This window comes from Kogia breviceps, chromosome 2, assembly GCF_026419965.1.
Source record: "Kogia breviceps isolate mKogBre1 chromosome 2, mKogBre1 haplotype 1, whole genome shotgun sequence".
In the NCBI taxonomy this organism is placed as follows: domain Eukaryota; kingdom Metazoa; phylum Chordata; class Mammalia; order Artiodactyla; family Physeteridae; genus Kogia; species Kogia breviceps.
The window spans coordinates 164,372,104-164,393,729 of record NC_081311.1 but is presented as its reverse complement, the minus strand read 5'-3'; the positions used below and the strand labels follow the sequence as shown (position 1 = coordinate 164,393,729).

General features: G+C 41.5%; 1 protein-coding gene across 3 annotated transcripts in view; it reads left to right on the top strand.

Moving 5' to 3' along the window:
* The window catches only part of SF3B1 (splicing factor 3b subunit 1), a 60,958-nt gene that overhangs the window by 1,489 nt on the left and 37,843 nt on the right, over nt 1-21,626 (top strand). The window lies entirely within an intron of this gene.

Below are 21,626 nucleotides of genomic sequence, written 5' to 3'. Positions count from 1 at the left end.
GAGAGCAGGGGCTACTCTCCGTTGTGGGGCGCGGGCTTGCTGCGGAGCACGGGCTCTAGGCGGGCGAGCTTCAGTAGTTGTGGCGCACGGGCTTAGTTGCTCTGCGGCATGTGGGATCCTCCTGGACCAGGGCTCGAACCCGTGTCCCCTCCGTTGGCAGGTGGATTCTTAACCACTGCACCACCAGGGAAACCCTGTAAAGCACTTTTCAATACAACACAGTATGTACTTGTTGATTGAGGTCGTTCTGTAGCTGCATCCAGACAATTCTATATCAGATTACCTTCAAATACACAATCCCTGCTTTTCTTGCCTTAAAGCTTAAATAGTACCAGTAATATCTTCCTTTAAAACACATTTTTACCATATTACTCCCCCATTCAACATCACAGTGGCTACAAGTTGCCTACAAAATATAGGCATTACACTGCCACATCCTACGAAGTTCTTTCAAACTATTGGTATTGTTAACTAGAAAGCCTGTTAAGTATATTTTTCAAAACAATACATGATGTACTTGTGAACTTAATAGAAGGCCTTCTTTTATTAAATTTACCAAACATTTTCTTATTGAACTCTTCCAAGACATAAGAAAATATCTACTGAATTGGGTCACCCAATTGAATAGTTTCTCCCCCCAACTAAAATAAATTTTTTTAAGGCAGATAAAGGCACCTTTGCAGTAGATGACAATGTATGGTACTCACTGGACTTCTCAGCAAAGAGTAATATGTCAGAAGCTTAAAAGTGATAAGAAATTCTGGTTCAGTTTTAGTAGATGACAGTGCTTCCATAAATTGTGGGCTAAAAATCTGTTTATACAGTAGGAAAAGATTGGTAGTAAATTAAAATTCAGCAGAGACCTGTGGGGAGCAGTACCTTAGAGTCCAGACCAGTTATGCTCCAAAAATATATTTGACACAACACCACCTATTAAATATTCTTGCCAAAATAATTGAATCTGAATCTAGTCAAGCTTTTAGGTATGCCAGTTTAAACAGGGGATAGAAGAGCATGTTAAATGACACCAAGGGGATATAATCTGCCAAATACAGAATATGGGAAATTCTGTAGGACAAATGAGCCAATTTCTTCAACAAATAAATGTCAAATAGAGAAGGAGGTTTGGAGGTGTGGGGGGATTGTTGTAGATTTATAAGATTTAGGAGGCATTGTTTAGATTTTGTTTTGAACAAACCAAATATTAAAAGACATATATAAGACTGGGATATTCAACTGAAATCTCTACTTCAGTAAAGATTTGTACTGAAGATTACAGGTGAAATATGTTTGTGATTTACTTTAAAATGATCCAGTGGGGGTGGAGGAATAGAGTGTATGAAACAAAATTAATAATTTGTTGATAATTACTGAACTGGATATGGATAATTGGGAGTTTATAATAGTATTGTATCTAATTTTTGTGGATGTTTGAAATCTGTGTATATATTTCTTCTATCTATATCTGTATATATACATGTATATATAATGTGTATATTTAATTTCTGCCTTTCATGTGATCTTTACAAATGAAATTTTCCTGATTGACTTCCACGTAGAAATATACTTTGCCCTTTTGCTCACTTCGGAACCCTGAATACAGACTGAACAGAACCAGAAGGTCTTCAGGTAAATAGAGATGGCTATGACTTTGTGTTATTACTGTTTTTAATCAAGCCTCTGGTCAAAACAAACATAGGATGAATCTTAACCACAGAATAAGACCTTTAAACATCACATATTTCTCCCCTGAAATAAAGCAAGCTTTCAAAGTTAACATAATCTCATTATTGGCACCTTTTTTTTTTTTTTTTTTTTTTTTGCGGTACGCGAAAAATTCTCACTGCTGTAGCCTCCCCCGTTGCGGAGCACAGGCTCCGGATGCGCAGGCTCAGCGGCCGTGGCTCACGGGCCCAGCCGCTCCGCGCCATGTGGAATCTTCCCGGACCGGAGCACGAACCCGTGTCTCCTGCATCGGCAGGCGGACTCTCAACCACTGCGCCACCAGGGAAGCCCACTGGCACCTTTTTGATCAATAGAATAATCTTCACAGCATGCTCAATGATCTCTCACAGGAATTATCTTTGTGAAGTGTTTGGTTGAAAGAACACCTTCCTTGACTGAATCAGGAACTGAATTACAAGAGATTAGTGTAATTACAGATGTTAGTTTCTAATAAAAATCAACTATCAAAGGGGATTAACTAGACAGTTTGTCATTATTGATTGGCTGTGTCAGTTAGGGACCAATCAGGGAAATTATACCAGTTATTTTAAACAAAATTTAATATAAAGACATTGTTAAATAGGGATTGAAGAACTAAGGTGACATTCTTAAGTCTTCTGACACAAGTTCTGACAACATGTGTGAAATGTTGCCAGCCAGAGAAGCTGAGAATCAAGAGATTCGGTGCAGGTACGTCCCTGGTGACACAGTGGTTAAGAATCTGCCTGCTAACACAGGGAACACGGGTTTGATCCCTGGTCAAGAAGATCCCACGTGCCGTGGAGCAGCTAAGTCCGTGCGCCACGACTACTGTGCCTATGCTCTAGAGCCAGCATGCCACAACTACTGAAGCCTGCGCGCCTAGAGCCCATACTCTGCAACAAGAGAAGCCACCACAATAAGCCAGCACACCGCCACGAAGAGTAGCCCCTGTTCACTGCAACTAGAGAAAGCCTGCGCACAGCAACAAAGACCCAGCGCAGTCAAAAGAAAAAAAAAAAAAGACCATCTTAGATTTAAAAAAAAGAGAGAGAGACTCGGTGCAGTACCAGGGTTTTTATTGGGGGCTGGTCACATAGGCACCCTCTACTTGGGTGCTAAATTTCAAACTCCCTAAGGAAAGCTGTTGTTTGGCATAAGCCATATTGCTTGCACAGTTTAGGCACAGTGAGACAGCCTTATCATTTCTGGGAATGTTGGAAATGCACCTGAAATCCAAGTTCCCAAATGCCAGCGAAGGGCCAGCCCTGTAGGCAGGTCTTTCAAAGGATAGCAGGCAGGCCTGACTCTTTGCTGCTCTAGGGTTGGGGGAACAAGGAAGAAGTTGGTATTATTAGAACTTAAAAACTTGGTGGAGGGGTACCAAAATGCAGGAACCCTGATCTCTAAGGGGGAGGGCACTGCTTGGCTGGTGCCAGTGCCTAAGAAGCATAAAGGAGGCACACCCGCTACTCCCAAACCCCACGAACTAGGACTCAGATCTCTGAGGAAGAAGCACTAGTTGATATTGGTGTATCTGTGTTGGCGCAATGAGGCCTTTTTGATTCAGTCCTTCAGCACATTGACTAAGACCTTAGGAAACAGGTTTAGGGATGTTAAGTAACTTGCACACACTGGAAAGCAGCATAGCCAGCAAGTAAACCCTTGTCTTTGACTTGAGTCAGAGAGCTGTTTTATCCTACATGACTTCGTGAAAGATGTAGCAACAACCTTGTAATACTAAAATTTTAGAACTGTTTTTTTTGGTCCCTCCGTGCAGGTTGCAGGATCTTAGTTCCATGACCAGGGATCAAACCTATGCCTCCTGCAGTGGAAGTGCGGAGTCCTAACCACTGGACCTCCAGGGATTTCCCATAGAACTGTTTTTTAAAACAGGTGAATTAGACTGAGTCAAAACTAGAAATTTGAGCAAGAGAAAAGAGGATAATTGACTACCCCGGGGGGCCACAAAGGGTGACAACCTAGTTTAGGGGCTCTTCTCAGCTTTCCAGATCCAGAAAGTTTTAGTTCAGAGCATTCAGTTTATCAAGAAAGCAGATTCTTCCTGGTTATATGACCAGCTTTCTGATCTGAGCCTAGAATTCCCCTTTTGCTGCTCCCTGCCACACACTGTAGCATCTAGCCACATAGAACTGCTTCTACATCCTGTACAGACACGGTGGTGTTTTTTTGCCTACACTGCCCTCTTTTCCTAAAGGTCCTCCTTCCTATTCCCAGCCCCATCTCCTCTATTCCCTTTCATCTAGCTTACTCCTTTTCATCCTGTGAGACTGACCCAGTGTTACCCCACCTAGGAAGCCTCACCGTAGATACATCTATAGATAGCATGGTTTGATACTTCTGTACTGTCCTCCTAAAATACCACAAATGTATCTAACTACTCTAACCATTGTGTATTAGAATTGTTTCTAATACAATTAGAATTGTAATTAATTACAGTTAGAATTATAATTGTGTCTATGTGCACTGGACTATAAAGCAGCTGAAATACTGGGGGGTTTCTATGGTATTTCTATAATATATGAAGCCAATAGAATAAATATTTTATATTAGGATTACCATTTTAAAAATCTGAGACATAATGTCTATTCTCCTGTCTCCTCTTTTTGGTGTGAAACATTATTTCTTTAGTCAGTTTGCCTAATGTGGGTTCAGATCTTTCATATCTTGTGACCTCCATCACAAATAATACATTTTGTCGAGATTGCTCTTAAAAGTGCTTTTGGTACGTCAGGAAGTTCTTTTGGGATGTGGGATGTGGTTGGTTGAGGCCAGGATACCTGCCCTCATTTAAAGCTGTCAGTTTCTCTCTTACTGTTACCTCTCCTCATTTACATTAAGCCCATTTCTGTTTTACTCATATTTTTTTCCTTTTAGTTTTGGGATTATTTTTCTTAATAGAAAACAAAGAAACAAATGAATTGGGGAGTTCACTTTGTCTTCTGTTACATTGAACCATCCACCTCAAGCACCAGAATTGGTTTCATTCTTCTTGCTCCAAACAAGAGCTTTTTTATTTATCTTAGTATTTCGTCATAAGCCTCAGTTCACTGAGAGTTTTAGCCTTTCTTACACTATTGTTATAGGTTTCTGACACTTTTAAGTTTCTTTTTTTTTCCACTCAAGAAAAAATTTTATTTTATCCTCTTAATAAGTTACTAAGTTTATAACCTGCTAAACATTTTATCCAAGTATGGGAAAACTGCCTGGAGATGCAAAGCACAGTAAAATAATTACATGAAAAGAACAAATGAAAATACCTGTTAAAGTTGCTGTAGGTGGCAGCACTTAAAATTGGTAATTGGTATTTTTTTTAAAGTGCCTAGCTTAAAAGAAAAGTTACATAGCTACAAGATGATTCATTGTTGATTAACTGTTTAGAAGTTTTATTTAAGAGGACACAATAGATTTAATAAATTGCAATTCAGTAGACAATCCTAGATTTGATTAATTAAAATGTAATTATGCACTTGATTTACTCTTTGGACTGCATCCTGATATTGTTAAAACTTTAAAAATATTAATATATTTTAGCTTTCTTACGTAGAAGTCTATTTTCCACTCTTGGGGGGAAAATAGAAGAATTGAGATCATGATATACATTCAGAGAATGTTTTACTGCTTGATTACATTTCTTGGTTCATATTTAAGACTTATTTATAAGAAATAAATTATGTAGTCTTCAATTTAAGAATAGATGAATGCAAAAACATCATGTTGGGAAAAACAGAGGTTCCAAACTAAAAAAACACAACTAGTTGCACAGCTCTGAGAATTTAATAGTAAGTCAACTTTTAAATCAGTTAACTCTGGCATCTGAATGCAAAATGTTTATCAGTGTTACCTATATAGATGACTATTAAGAGATATGCAGGATTTTCAAAATTCTTGTGTGTCCTTTATATGCAAGTTTGTTACATTGAGTTCTGGGGTAACTGTACTCTTTTCAGCAATATATTTTTTCCTGTATGATTGTCTCCATGTTCTTGAGTCTCAGAGAACTCAGATTTCTGGCTATGTCTTCATTTTTGTTTTTGTTTTACCAGAGACAGATCTTCACATCCTCTCTATTTTTCAAGCACCTTCAGAAGACAAGAAAACCTATAAGACAGGAATCTGATGTTTAATCTGAAGGGTGCTCAGGCCAAGATCTATTTACTCTTGACCCTTGAACAACTCGGGGGTTAGGGGTGCTGACCCTCCTCATAGTCTAACCTCCGAGTATAACTTATAGTCGGCCCTCCCTACACTTGGCTCCTCTATATCCATGCTTCTGCATCCTCAGGTTCGGGCAACTGTGGATGTGGATTGTGTAGCACTGTAGTATTTACTATTGAAAAAAACCCAGGTCTTCCCTGGTGGCACAGTGGTTAAGAATCTGCCTGCCAATGCAGGGGACACAGGTTCGAGCCCTGGTCCGGGAAGATCCTACATGCCGCGGAGCAACTAAGCCCGTGCGCCACCACTACTGAGCCTGCGCTCTAGAGCCCATGTGCCACAACTACTGAAGCCCGTGCGCCTAGAGCCCGTGCTCCGCAACAAGAGAAGCCACTGCAATGAGCAGCCCGTGCACTGCAACGAAGAGAAAGCATATATAAATGTTTATTTAAAAAGAAAGAAAGAAAGAAAAAGACCCACCTGTAAGCAGACCCTTGCAGTTCAAACTCATGTTGTTCAAGGATCAGCTGTACTTCAAACCATTCACTGTTGCAGCCTTTATGATGTATGTATAGACAAGGCAGTCGTGCTATAGTGTCTCTCTGCTACAGGTCTTAAAGACATATTCCACATTCCCCAGAATCTTTACTCAGTATATCCTTAGATTACCAGTTGATTATAGAAGAATATTACTCAGGAATATGGAGTCAGGTGGAAGAAATGCATAGGGCAAGGTTATGTGGGAAGGGGCTTGAAGCTTCCATCTCTTTTTTTTTTTTTGGTACGCGGGCCTCTCACTGTTGTGGCCTCTCCCGTTGCGGAGCACAGGCTCCGGACGCGCAGGCCTAGCGGCCATGGCTCACGGGCTTAGTTGCTCCGCAGCATGTGGGATCTTCCCGGACCAGGGCACGAACCCGTGTCCCCTGCATCGGCAGGCGGATTCTCAACCACTGCGCCACCAGGGAAGCCCTATCTCTTTTAAAAAAATATATATTTATTTGTTTATTTATTTTTGGCTGCATTGGGTCTTTGTTACTGCGCATGGGCTTTTTCTAGTGCAGAGCGGGGGCTACTCTTCGTTGGCAGTACGCAGGCTTCTCATTGCGGTGGCTTCTCTTGTTGCGGAGCATGGACTTAAGGCGCGCAGGTTTCAGTAGTTGTGGCTCGTGGCCTCTAGAGTGCAGACGCAGTAGTTGTGGCGCACGGGCTTAGCTGCTCCGCGGCATGTGGGATCTTCCCGAACCAGGGCTCGAACTCGTGTCCCCTGCATTGGCGGGTGGATTCTTAACCACTGCGCCACCAGGGATGCCCTAAGCTTCCATCTCTGAGTGTGCCACTCTCCCCAATATCCATGTATTCACTGACCCAGAAGCTACTGATTTATTTTTCTTATGTAGGCCTCCTATCATCTTTTGACCTTTTTTAAAGTCTGATTTTATCAAGATGCTTCTTATTTATTCATATTAGCGTCTTTATGTTTGAACTCTTTCCTTTTTGGAATAATTTGTGATTTTATAGTATGTAATTTTCTGCCAACATCCCCCTTCTTAAACAGTCTTCCTTTTAAGAATCTGGTGTAAAAATTAAATAATATATATACTGAATGTGTTTGTATATGTATAACATTAATTAATGAATACATAAAATACACTTAACCATTGGGGAATGAGACATGTGAGGTAAGGCTTTTACTTTTCATTTTATATCTTTTGGGGGGGTACTATTTGAATAATTTATAATATACATTGTTTTTCGGAATCAAAACTAAATTATTCGTGACATTGGATTTGGCAATGATTTCTTGGCTATGACACCAAATGCTCAAGCAACAGAAGAAAAAAAAAAAGATAAGTTGGACTTCATCAAAATTAAAAGCTTGTGCATCAAAAGACACTGTCAACAGAGTGAAAGTCAACACATAGTGAATTAGAAAAACTCAGTTTCCCACCTATGTATTTCTCCTGTGTGTCTCCTTTACTACTCACACAAAACAATTCACTTTTTGTCACCAAATGTGGAGGTTTGTCCCACACCAAGTAATTCCCTGTGACACCAGCTGGGTGTCTTACAGTTTCTAACACTGTCTACCCAGAGATAGTGTCAGATCCCACAGGCTAAGGGCTTAGTCCCACAAGACTGCACCCGCCCTACTTCATATGCCAATCACAAGTAGTACGTTCGCAGGTTACCCACAACTTCTGTCTGGTTTGGCTACAAATCAGAGGTTCCCATAGCCTTCTACTCAGGTTCGATTAATTTTTAAAAATTTATTTATTTTCGGCCACATCCCATGGCATGTGGAACTTCCCTGACCAGGGAGCAAACCCTTGCCCCCTGCATTGGGAGCATGGAGTCTTAACCACTGGACCACCAGGGAAGTCCAAGTTCGATTAATTTTTTTGAGAGGCTCACAGAACTCAGGGAAACACTTATGTTAACTAGTTTACTAAAGGATGTGATAAAGGATACAGATGAACAGCCAGATGAAGAGATACATAGGGTGAGGTCCTGGAGGGTCCCGAGTGCAGGAGCTTCTGTTCTCATGGAGTTGGTGTGTGTCACCTTCCCGGCATGCATGTGGTTTGCCAACCTGGAAGCTCTCTGAACCCCATACTATTGGAATTTTATGGAGGCTTCATCACATAGACCTGATCAATTATTTACTCCATTTCCAGCTCTTCCTCTTTGGAGAAGTGAGGAGTGGATGACTGAAAATTCCAAGCTTCTAATTATGACTTGGTCTTTCTGGTGACAAACCCCAATCTAGTAGCCATCCAGGAGCCCACTCAGAGTTGCCTCAATAGAATAAAAGATGCTCCTAGTGCTCTTCTCCCTTAGGAATTCACTAAGGGTTTTAGTAGTTCTGTGTCAAGGACACCGTCAAAGACCAAGTATTAGAACAGGAGATATTCTTAGTGCTTTTTTTTAAAAAAAATTTATTTTTGGCTGCCTGGGTCTTTGTTGCTGTGCGTGGGCTTTCTCTAGTTGCAGTGAGCGGGGGCTACTCTTGGTTGCAGTGTGCGGGCTTCTCATTGCGGTGGCTTCTCTTGTTGCAGAGCACAGGCTCTAGGCACCCGGACTTCAGGAGTTGTGGCTCACGGGCTCTGGAGTTCAGGCTCAATAGTTGTGGCACACGGGCTTAGTTGCTCCGTGGCATGTGGGATCTTCCTGGACCAGGGCTCGAACCCGTGTCCCCTGCATTGGCAGGCGGATTCTTGACCACTGCACCACTGGGGAAGCCCACTCCTAGTGCTTTTATCACTCAGGGTTTTAAAGGGTTCAGGGGTTTTAGGAGCTCTGTGCTAGGAGCTGGAGGCATATATATATATATATATATATACACACATATATATATATATATATATATCTGTGGTTAACAATAACCATACACAAAAAAAAAACCCAACTCAATTAATAAATGGGCGAAAGACTTGAATAGACATTTCTCCAAAGGAGATACACAAATGGCCAATAAGCATATGAAAAGATGCTAAACATCCTTATCGAATAGGCAAATGCAAATCAAAACTACAATGAAATACCACTTCACACCTATTAGAATAGCTATTAAAAAAAGTGTTGGTGAGGATGTGGAGAAATTGGATTCTTCATGCATTGCTAGTGGGAATGTAAAATGGTGTAGCTGCTTTGGAAAATAGTTTGGTAGTTCCTCAAAAAACTAAACATAGAATTATGACTCAGCAATTCAACTCCCAGGTATATATACACCCAAAAGAATTGAAAACAAAGACTCAGCAGGTATTTGTACAACAGTGTTCATTGCAGCATTATTTATAATAGCTGAAAGGTAGAAATAACATGTCGATCAATAGAAGAATGAGAAGAATGGATAAACAAAATGTGACATTTATATATATAGAGAAAGAAACATTCTCAGCCTTAAAAAGAATGAAGTTCTCCATGTTCTTGGATTGGAAGAATCAATATTGTGAAAATGACTGTACTACCCAAAGCAATCTACAGGTTCAATGCAATCCCTATCAAACTACCAATGGCATTCTTCACAGAATTAGAACAAAAAATTTTACAATTCATATGGAAACACAAAAGATCCCGAATAGCCAAAGTAGTCTTGAGAAAGAAAAACGGAGTTGGAGGAATCAGGTTCCCCAACTTCAAACTATACCACAAAGCTACAGTAATCAAGACAGTATGGTACTGGCACAAAAACAGAAATATAGATCAATGGTACAGGACAGAATGCCCAGAGATAAACCCACACACATATGGGCACCTAATTTACGACAAAGGAGGCAAGAACATACAATGTAGAAAAGACAGCCTCTTCAATAAGTGGTGCTGGGAAAACTGGACAGCTATGTGTAAAAGAATGAAATTGGAACTCTACCTAACACCATACACAAAAATAAACTCCAAATGTATTAAAGACTTAAATGTAAGACCAGACACTATAAAACTCATAGAAGAAAACACAGGAAAAACACTCCTTGACATAAACCATAGCAAGATCTTTTTTGACCCACCTCCTAGAGTAATGTAAATAAAAACAAAAATAAACAAATGGGACTTAATTAAAATTAAAAGCTTTTGCACAGCAAAGGAAACCATAAACAAGACAAAAAGACGACCCTCAGAGAGAAAAAATATTTGCAAATCAAACAACAGACAAAGGATTAATCTCCAAAATATACAAACAGCTCATGGAGCTCAATATCAAAAAACCAAACAATCCAGTTAAAAAATGGGCGAAAGACCTAAACAGACATTTCACCAAGGAAGACATACAGATGGCCGAGAGGCACATGAAAAGATGCTCAACATCACTAATTATCAGAGAAATGCAAATGAAAACTACAGTGAGGTATCACCTCACACTGGTTAGAATGGCCATTATCAAAAAAATCTAGAAACGATAAATGCTGGAAAGGGTGTGGTGAGAGGGAACCCTCCTGCACTGTTGGTGGGAATGTAAATTGATACAACCACTATGGAAAACAGTATGGAGGTTCCTAAAAAAACTAAAAAATAGAACTACCATATGACCCAGCAATCCCACTACTGGGCATATACCCTGAGAAAACCATAATTCAAAAAGAGTCATGTACCACAATGTTCATTGCAGCTCTGTTTACAATAGCCAAGACATGGAAGCAACCTAAGTGTCCATTGCCAGATGAATGGATAAAGAAGATGTGGCACATATATACAATGGAATATTACTCAGCCATAAAAAGAAATGAAATTGAGTTATTTGTAGTGAGGTGGATGGACCTAGAGTCTGTCATACAGAGTGAAGTAAGTCAGAAGGAGAAAAACAAATACTGTATGCTAACGCATATATATGGAATCTTAAAAAAAAGGTACTGATGAACCTAATTGCAGGGCAGAATAAAGAGGTAGACATAGACAATGGACTTGAGGGCATGAGGTGGGAGGGGGAAGCTGGGGCGAAGTGATAGTAGCATCAACATATATATACTCCCAAATGTGAAATAGTTGGATGGTGGGAAGCAGCAACATAGCACAGGGAGATTGTCTTGGTGCTTTGCGATGACCTAGAGGAGTGGGATAGGGAGGATGGGAGGGAGGCTCAAGAGAGAGAGGATATGGGGACATGTGTATGCATATGGATGATTCACTTTGTTGTGCAACAGAAACTAAGACAGTATTGTGAAGCAATTATACTCCAATAACGGTCTATTTTTTAAAAAAAGTTCTGACATACACTACAACATGGATGAACCTTGAAAATATCCTAAGTGAAATAAGCCAGACACAAAAGGATAAATATTGTATGATTCCACTTTACATGAAATATCTTGAAAAGGCAAGTTTGTATAGACAGAAAGATTAGACATTACCAGGGACTCAGGGGAAGGGGGAATGGGAAATTGTTGTTTAATAGTTACAGAGTTTCTGCTTGGGGTGATAAAAAAAAGTTCGGATATATATAGTTGTGATAGTTGTACAATAGTTTGTACTTAATGTAGAAATGCATTGAATGTACTTAATGCACTGAATTGTATACTTAAATGATTAAAATGTTATATTTTATGTTATATATATTTTACCACCAAACATAAAAATAAAGATGGCAGCCAAATATAGCTGATGGGCCAGTTCGCTGTCCCTTGCCATAGAAGATTGTGGTATGAGAGTCCATTTAACCCTGCTTTAGCTCCACCCACCTGAGGATTCCCAAGACCATTCATGTTGACAGCCTAATAGCAAGAGACCTCTGCTTGTTATCCTTGCTCAATGTCTAAGTTAAGACTCCCTCTAATAATCATTCTCTCCTTTAGCCTCATTATTATACAGCTCAGTGCTTCCTCTTTCCTGATTTTCACTCTTAAACCTTTCCCTTGTGCCTTTGGAACATCTAACCTGTGATTCTTAAAAATCTCCTACTCCTCAATATATCTTTTTATCATAAGCATTTTTCTTTTATTTATATTTCAGTTAGGGTATTATATTGATATTTCAGAATGATCAGGTCATATTCTCTATGATTTTTATTTCAGGAGAATAAAGGAGGTGTTGCATCCTGTGGCGTTGTGAACAATTGCCTTGGCTGAAGTTTGGCTCCCTGTAAAACTCTGCTGTGCTTTTCCTCTCGTATCGATGCTGCTCATTCTTTCTCACCCATAGGCACATTTTATCTAAAAGTGGGTGGGGGTGGGTGGCTGCTGAACACTGGGTGTACATTTATTTCTCCTTCTGACCATGGAACATGGGAGATCTGTCTGCCTTCTCCCAGAATTCAGATATAGATGAGAAAAGAGGCTTTGATATGCAGTGTTTCTCAATGCATGGTAGTAGGCCACCTGTAAAGATTATCAACTCTTGGGCTTCACCTCAAACTCACTGAATCACTCTCTGGAATATGGGTTTACAACCTACACTTTTAAGAAGCTCCTCAGGGGGACTTTCCTGGTGGTCCAGTCGGTAAGACTCCAAGCTCCCAATGCAAGGGGCCCGCATTTGATCCTTGGCTGGGGAACTAGATCCTGCATGCACGCCCCAACTAAGAAGTCCGCATGCCTCAAATAAAGAGTCCACATGCCACAACTAAGAAGTCCATATACTGCAACTAAAGATCTCACATGCCCCAACAGAGATGCTGCGTGCTGCAACTAAGACCCAGTGCAGCCAAAATGAATAAATAAATAAGTATTAAAAAAAAAAAAAAAGAAACTCCTCAGGGACTTGAGTGCTCTTAGAGTTTGAGAATCACTGCATTAGTGGGAGAGAAAGAAGGTTTCAGAACTGAGAGCATGTGCATGTTCTCACCCCTCCAGTTTCCACATGTAGAGACTCCTGGAGAGGAATAACTATTGATAACTTGCCATGAAGAAAGAAAAATGATTTTAAAAATTATTTTCAATTAATCACCATTTCAAGAAAGAAAATGGTTTTTGAGAACTTTGGGAAGGGGCATTTGCCAACCCATCTACTACCTGTACACTACCTGTATACTTCAAGGTCAAGAGAGCAGGACCCTTGTGTCCATCACTCCTCACTACTGCTTTCAGACCATTATTTATCCACCTTTTTATGAAAGCCCAAGCTTCTTTGAGGTTCATATCCTTAGGGGATAGTGTCATCCTCTATCTGGCTGCATCATTGTCATCTCATGGAAGACATGTTTGCTTACTTGTAGTGGATGCTATAGGCAACCCAGATTCCTTTCTCTCTCCTCTCATAACTAGAGCTGTTGGAAGTTCTTTGGGTGACAGCTCTCTGATGCATCCCTCTCTGGGTATTGCTCGTAGTTAAAAGAAAGCTGCCTCTCCCAAGGTCATGCCCTCTGCCCGGGGAAGCTCACATGCAAAATCATGTTGATATGGGAGTATAAAGCCTCAACTCCCTTGCCCCAATTTGGGACAAATTGGGCCAAACAAAGGGCCAAAACATCTACAGAGTTCCCCATAGAATTGAGGTCTTTGTTGCAACTGAGTGGCAGTTCAGCTGCTGCTTCTGCCTGATTCTGATTCCCTCTGCACGCAGATCTCCATCTCAGAGTCTGCTTCATAGGGAACCCAACCTGTGATCCAAGAAAGGAGACTCTAAAATGGGATTTTTTAGATCTGGATCACCTGCAGTCTGGCTGGCAATGCGGACCCTCTTACTGGTGGTAGGTGAAGTGCTAATAGCTCCTATTGAGATATTGGGAGACAGATACTGAAAGGCTGAGAGTGATTAATCACTAAGAAATGATCAAGTGTTAAAGCTGGAGGGCATCATTGGTAGTATATAAGGAGAGTCTCATTGTTTGTCTCCAGCCAGAGAGCAAAAAAGGCTGATGGTCAGGTCCAGGACTTAATATTAAGAGTGGCAGAACTCCAGGGACTTCCTTGGTGGTGCAGTGGACAAGACCCCACGCTCCCAGTGCAGGGGGCCCGGGTTCAATCCCTAGTCAGGGAACTAGATCCCACATGCATGCTGCAACTAAGAGCTCACATGCCACAACTAAGGAGGCTGCATGCAGCAAGTAAGACCCAGCGCAACCAAATAAATAAATACTAAAAGAAAAATAGAAAAACTAAGCCATTTCTGCAAATTAATTTTAAAAAAGCAGAGCTCCAAAAGTGGACAAAATTTTCAGCCTCAGCATTTCTTTTATACAAAGTGAGGGCACTGATTGGGAAGGATTTCAATCAGGAGAAATAGGATCGGGACATCTGGGTCAGTGCACCCAGGAAACTTGAAATCCTAGGTTCCCCTGAATCCTCTGGGACTACAGATGTGGCCTAATCCTCTCTGTGAAAAAGCTAGTGCTCCCTCTTTGCTTGAAGAAGATACAGAAACCTTTGACTTATTAGAAGACAGGTGCTCCACTCAAGAATTTTCCTTCCTGGACAACAGACCAATAACTGCAGTTAAATCATACATCACCTGGCCAAGGAAATGCTGGGCCTGCTAAGGGAGGAGAGGGACACCTCAGAGGAGTCAAAGGACCTAGCTAATACGTATCGGCAGGAGCTGGAGGATGCCATAAGGAACTGACTTCTGAGAGTCTCAGATCAAGGGGTAGGGCTGGGTAGCAGAAGGTAATGGATAAGGAGGAGTTATCAATATGGGAGTACTATCCCATGATATGGAATACACTGACAAGGATCAGGGGAGGCAGTGCTAACACTCTACTGGGATGGCTCACATTAAGTGGTGTAGAAATGGCAGAGCTACTGTGGAAGATTGTGGAAGAAGGAATCAAAAGGCTCAGAGAGGTGGGTATGCTAGAGTAGGTATTCTACACTAAGGCTGGAAAACTTAGAAGATGACTGCTCCATGGGAAGGCTCAGACGATACTCCTTTCCCTAAAGCAATAAGAAATGTGAAAGGGGCACCAGCATCACTGAACAGGACTGAGGGGAAGTGAGCGAGGTACTGGCCTCAGGTTCAAAATTTAAGGGGGTGCCAAAAATCTCAGTAACCAAGATAAATAATATTTTAATATAGTATTTAAAAAATAATATTAATGCAGAAAAGTCCATGATGAACAAATGTCAAAATTTTAAAGACAGGATCGATATTACTGATTTTTCCTTTTGCCTCAGACTGCAATATGGCTCAGCACAGCACTGTTACTCATGGTGACTGTCCTTTACAGGCCCCAGGTGATAGTAGCAGAAAAAGTTACATAGCATAGCTCCATGAAAGCAATGGGGATGATGGAATCCCAAAATAGAGGCCAAGTGGTGATGCTTCACCATCAGAAGCAAGGTGGGTACAATTATAATTAGCACAAGGTCGAAATGGCTGCATCTGGGGTCCTGACCTGGGGAAAGATACAAAGATTGTTAATGCAACAGGGTGTCCTTAGAGGCAAGATTGCTGGGCAGCCTACAAGGATGTTGCTCAATCTATACAACCAAGAGAAATCAAGGTTGGATGTTCAGGAGGCTGAAAGCAGCTATTCCAGTAAAAAATTTTCGAAAACTGATCCTTTGATAGTTTCCATGCCTGAGCTAGATTTCAGATGTAGAACTCTGATTTCAGACCATTTGATTGAAAGAGAAGCTTGGTCCCCAGGAAGTAGGACCATGTAACACTATGGTAAGTGTGTGTTAATGAATCCCCTCGAACTTCCCCAAAGGTACCTATCATTTGCTCTGGTAACTGTTCATTGGGAAAAGTGGAATAACCAAATGTTTTGAGTGCTGTGGACCCTGTACAAGTTGACGATACCCAAAGAGTCATAATAGTCCCTGTTAGAGTGGGAATCTAGGGTTATAAATGGAGGCCGGGCCCAGGTCTGGTTCATAGAGCCAAGTGTCATTTCCCAAGTTCCCAAATGTTTAATTGGAATGAATATAGTTAGAAGTTGGCTAAACTGTCTTATTGGTTCCTGGAATAAGAACATATACTCTAGGAAGTATGGCAGAGATTAGTGCCTTAAAGACCTGAAGAACGCAAGGTTGTGGTCCTCATCATGTCTAAACTGAAGTCTGGCCCTTACAAAGGCTGCACAGACCCTGAAGGATAACAGTAAACTATCACAAATTCAGCCAAGTAGTAGCCCCAGTTGCAGTTGCTGTGCTAGAGGTGGTAGCTAGAGCTACCACCTAGCTAGATTAATGTGACTTCAAGTACATGGTAAGCAGGTACTGATTTGATGAAAGAGTTGTTCTCCATCCCCAACAGTAAGGATTTAAAACAGTATTCATTTTCATGAACTGCACAGGAGTATACATTTTATTTTATTTTATTTTTATTTTATTTTATTATTGTTTTTTTTTTTTGGTGGTACGTGGGCCTCTCACTGCCGTGGCCTCTCCCTTTGCGGAGCACAGGCTCCGGACGCGCAGGCTCAGCGGCCATGGCTCACGGGCCCAGCCGCTCCACGGCATGTGGGATCTTCCCGGACCGGGGCACGAACCCGTGTCCCCTGCATCCGCAGGCGGACTCTCAACCACTGCGCCACCAGGGAAGCCCAGGAGTATACATTTTAAGTTTTACACCTGGATTATGTTAAACTCTCCCATAATATGGTCTATCATAATAACTCTATTATAACATAGTCGTTTTTTAAAATGTTTTTCTTTCTTTTTTAAAAAAATATTTATTTATTTGGCTGTGCCGTGTCTTAGTTGCAGCACGCAGTATCTTCATTGCCACCTGCGAGATAGTTAGTTGTTGATTGTGGGATCTTTAGTTGCAGCATGTGGGATTTTAGTTGCAGCACGCGGGATATTTAGTCACTGCATGCAGGATCTTTAGTTGCGGCATGTGGGAGCTTTTAGCTGTGGCATGCTGGATCTAGTTCCCTGACCAGGGATCGAACCCAGGCCCCCTGCATTGGGAGCACAGAGTCTTAACCACTGGACCACCAGGGAAGTCCCTATCACAATATAGTCTTAAAGGACCTGGACAGCAGAACGTCATATCAATCCATCATATGGATGGCATTGTGTTAATCACGTTAATCAGACTAAATGACCAGGAAATGGTAGGTACATTGGAGGCCTTGAAAAGACATATATGTTCCAGAGGGTAGGAGATAAACCCAATGAAAATTAAGGTCTGCTTTGTTAGTGATATTTTTAGGGCAGGATTTCCCAGGGTGGCACTATTGACATTCTGGGCCAGAAAGTTTTCTGTTGTGGGGAGCTTTCCTGTGGAACTTATGATATTGAGCAGTATCCTATGCTCTATATGCCAGTAATTGCTCACTTTACCTTGCTTTAGGTGTTACAAGCCAGTTCAGGGAGAAAGACACATAGAAACAATTATAGTACAGAGTGGCTAGAGTAGTTAGAAATGTTTGTGGTATTTAAGGAGGACGGCAGTATCAAAGCATGCTATCTATATCTCACTCGGGTGAGATTTCCTGGGTGGGGTGACACTGGGTCAGTTTTATGGGATGAGGAGTAAGCCAGGTGAAAGAGAGTACAGGAGATGGGGGTGGGAATAGGAAGGAGGACCTTCTAGGAAAAGAGGATTAGGTTGTGACAACCAAAAATATCTGTAGACATTGACAAGTATCCCTGGAAGACAAAATCACTCCCAGTTGAGAACCACTGTGTTAGGGGTGTAGTGGCCTGGGGCATGCCTGGACATCCCCTCCAAAGGACAAACTATTGCATCTTGTACCTCCCATCACTAGGAAAGAATACTCTGCCTAGTAGGTCTCTTTGGGTTTTGGGTGACATCAAAAACTGCCAGCTTTGTATTACTATTGTTGTTATTACTGCCAACATATCTAGGTTGACTCTGGTACCTGCCTACAGCAGATCACCTGTCGTTGACCTAAGGACCCTAGTCTGTCCAACATCCCTTACCCTCTTTCACAAATCCTGTTTCTCTGGTCCTGACCTCCCACCTTCCTTCACCCTCAGCCAGTTTCTTAGTTCAGCTAGTGAAAACAGCCATCCTAAGCTGAGTCATTAGTGACAGTGTTTCCTGTCCTTGTATGGTACATCTATCATTGAGAATCCAGTAGCAAAAATTATGTGGCAGGTCTCTTTGTAAGCTAGCAAAGACAGTACAGAGCAGAAAAGTTTGGCAGATTCCTTCATTCAATATTAATTTAATATTGAATTCAATATTAATTTAACCATTCAGTACTACCTGGCAGTAGTACTGCCAGGTACCTGTGGTACCTGGCCTCATCTCATGCTGCTCTTCTCCCCCTTACTCTACTCTAGACACATCAGCCTTGCTGTTCTCGGAACACCCCAAGTTCACTCTCCCCTTGGAGCATTGGCACTTGCTGCGTCTGGCATACTCTTTCCACAGGTCCTCATTCCCATACTTCATTTAGGTATCTGCTCAGATGTCATCCTCTCAGACATCTTGCCTTTTCTGTCTATCCTGCCACCCTGCCCACTCTCCTCTTACTTTGCCTTATTTTTCTTCATAGCACTTGATAGTACCTGAAATTATATAAACACACATAGATTTTTAATCTCTCTCCCTCAAAGAATCTGATCTCCATGAGGAGAGTATCTTTTTATCTATTTATTTATTTAGCCGTGCTGTGTGGCATGTGGGATCCTAGTCCCCTACCAGGGATGGAACCCACACCCTCTGCAGTGGAAGCACTGGAAGTACGGAGTCTTAACCACTGGAGTGCCAGGGAAGTCCCAGTGAGGACAGTATCTTGTTCAACATTGTATTCCCAGCATCCAAAGTAATGTCTGATATGTGATGGGTTCTTGCTGAATATTTATTGATAAGTCTTCAAATATTTTTTAAATAAATGTATGGTGAAATTTACCTTTAGCATTTGTTTTAATGAGGGTTCAACTGGATAAACAGACCAGTAGGAGATACATATTGACATTTATTGCAAGGAATTGGTTTACATGATTGTGGGGCACTGGCTAATAAGCAAGTCCAAAATCTATAGGGCAGGCCATCAGTAAGGGCAGGCTGGAACTCTCTGGCATAGGCTGAAGTTGCCATCCACGGATGGAATTTTCTTATTCAGGGAAGCCTCAGTTCTGCTCTCAAGACCTTTCAACCGATTGAATTAGACCCACTCAGATTATCTAGGACAATCTCCTTTACTTAAAATCAGTTATTATGGACTTAAAGCATATCCACAAGGCCTTCATAGCAACACCTATGTTAGTATTTGTATGAATAACTGGGGACTGTAGCTTAGTCAAGTTGACACATTAGAAGACTATCACAGCATTCTAGGTATCTGATGCTTCTGAGACACAATCCTCTTAGCTATCTGGAACACCTACTTGACTTACGTGTGCTCTGAATCTAGGTATTTCACCACTATGAATCAAAGACAGCTCTCAGCTGACTTTTAGCTAGAAAAAGAAGCTAGTTAATGAATTCACACATATATTAATATATGCTCTTCTGTTCTAGTTAGTCCTGGTATAGCTGAAAGGAGGAGAAATCACCCAAGCTAGATCAAGAAGAGCAGTATTATTCAAAGAATGGGCCTTTGGAAACTTGGAGCTGGAGGTAATTCTGGATTCAAGGTAGTGGTGGGGACTCAAGCAACAGGAGTTCATGATTCTTCAGAGGAAGTGACAATTTCCTCTGATTCTTTCTGTTTCAATAGCAACTAGCAAGTTCATTTCATACTTCAAGTTAAAATTTCCAGGAGAAGGAATCTTGGCTTAGCTAATAATTTCCTTTGTTTATGGACAGGGTGTACATACTGTATTCCAGGCCAGGTTCTAGGTAGCTGGCCACGTGCCTGTCTCTTCCAGAACAACCCAGTGCTGTTCCCCTAAGTAGAGAGTTTGGTCAGGTCAGTTGAAGCTAGAAGGAAAAGTCAGGCATGACAGGCACATTGACTGGCATACTCAGAACTTGGCATATTCATAAATAAAACTATAGTTTTGGAAGTTTAGACATAACTGAAAGGCAGATGGAAGTAGATTTTTAGCCTGGGGTAGGTAGAATCTGATGTTGCTCTGATATAGGAGATTTCTGGAAAGCTCAACATTACACATCAAGATTGTGGTCCATTTATCCTGTGACAGTCCCTTTATCTCTGAAAAGATGGGCTTGATAAATTGTCACTGGTTTTCCAATAGCATGGAGCTTCCAGGCCATTATAGCTTTATCTCCAAAGGTAATTTGTGCAGTTACAGCTAGCACTTAACATTCTGAAAAATTGTTATATCTTGGTTTTTGTCTTGAAAAATTATGTATACTTGCTACCTCGCAATATTTTTTTAAAATAAATTTATTTATTTTTGGCTGCGTTGGGTCTCTGTTGCTGTGCGCGGGCTTTCTCTGGTTGCAGTGAGCGGGGGCTGCTCTTCCTTGTGGTGCGCAGGCTTCTCTTTGTTGAGGAGCAGGGCCTGTAGACGCGCAGGCTTCAGTAGTTGTGGCTCGTGGGCTCTAGAGAGCAGGCTCAGTAGTTGTGGTGCATGGGCTTAGTTCCTCCACGGCATGTGGGATCTTCCCAAACCAGGGATCGAACCCATGTCCCCTGCATTGGCAGGTGGATTCTTAACCACTCCACCTCCAGGGAAGTCCAATATTTTTTTAAGGTTAGGAAAAGCAAGCCTCCAAGTGTCCTTGATAAGAAAAAGAATGGACTTTCCTTTTAATTGGGTGTCAGCACTCTCAATGGTTTAGGTTATAAAAGGGAGGGGAGATCACCTCTTCTGACTTTTGAAATTAAAAAACCTCACCAGAAAAGGGTAGGAAATCCATTTTAAATAATATCTGATTATTATTTATTAATATTGGAAATGGAAAGTAAAGGGTACTTATTTAAAAACCCTTGTTTCTTACTGTGTAAAAATCCAAGTCACTGTTGTTTTTTGTTTGTTTGTTTTGCGGTACGCGGACCTCTCCCTGTTATGGCCTCTCCCCTTGAGGGGCACAGGTTCCGGACACGCAGGCTCAGCGGCCATAGCTCACGGGCCCAGCTGCTGCGCGGCATGTGGGATCTTCCCGGACTAGGGCACGAACCCGTGTCCCCTGCATCGGCAGGCGGACTCTCAACCACTGCGCCACCAGGGAAGCCCCTCTCAGTTCTTAAATGGGATTAGCCATAGTTAGTTTATCCACTTTATAGGATTTATGGGATTAGCAACAATTTACCCACTTTATGTGAATTTCAATAGTGTTTGGGAACGAATATTGTAGACGAAACTCCTATCCAAATGGTATTTAGAAAGAAAGAAAAATGACCTTGAATTACAGCGTGAGGGATAAGACTGTTGTAACTGTTTCTGTAACTAAGCACTGCAACGGCTGAGACATGCTAAAGAAAGCTTTTGTCTGGCTCCAGAACGCCGGTCCAGTGAATTTGGAGGAGGGGGATTGAAGGC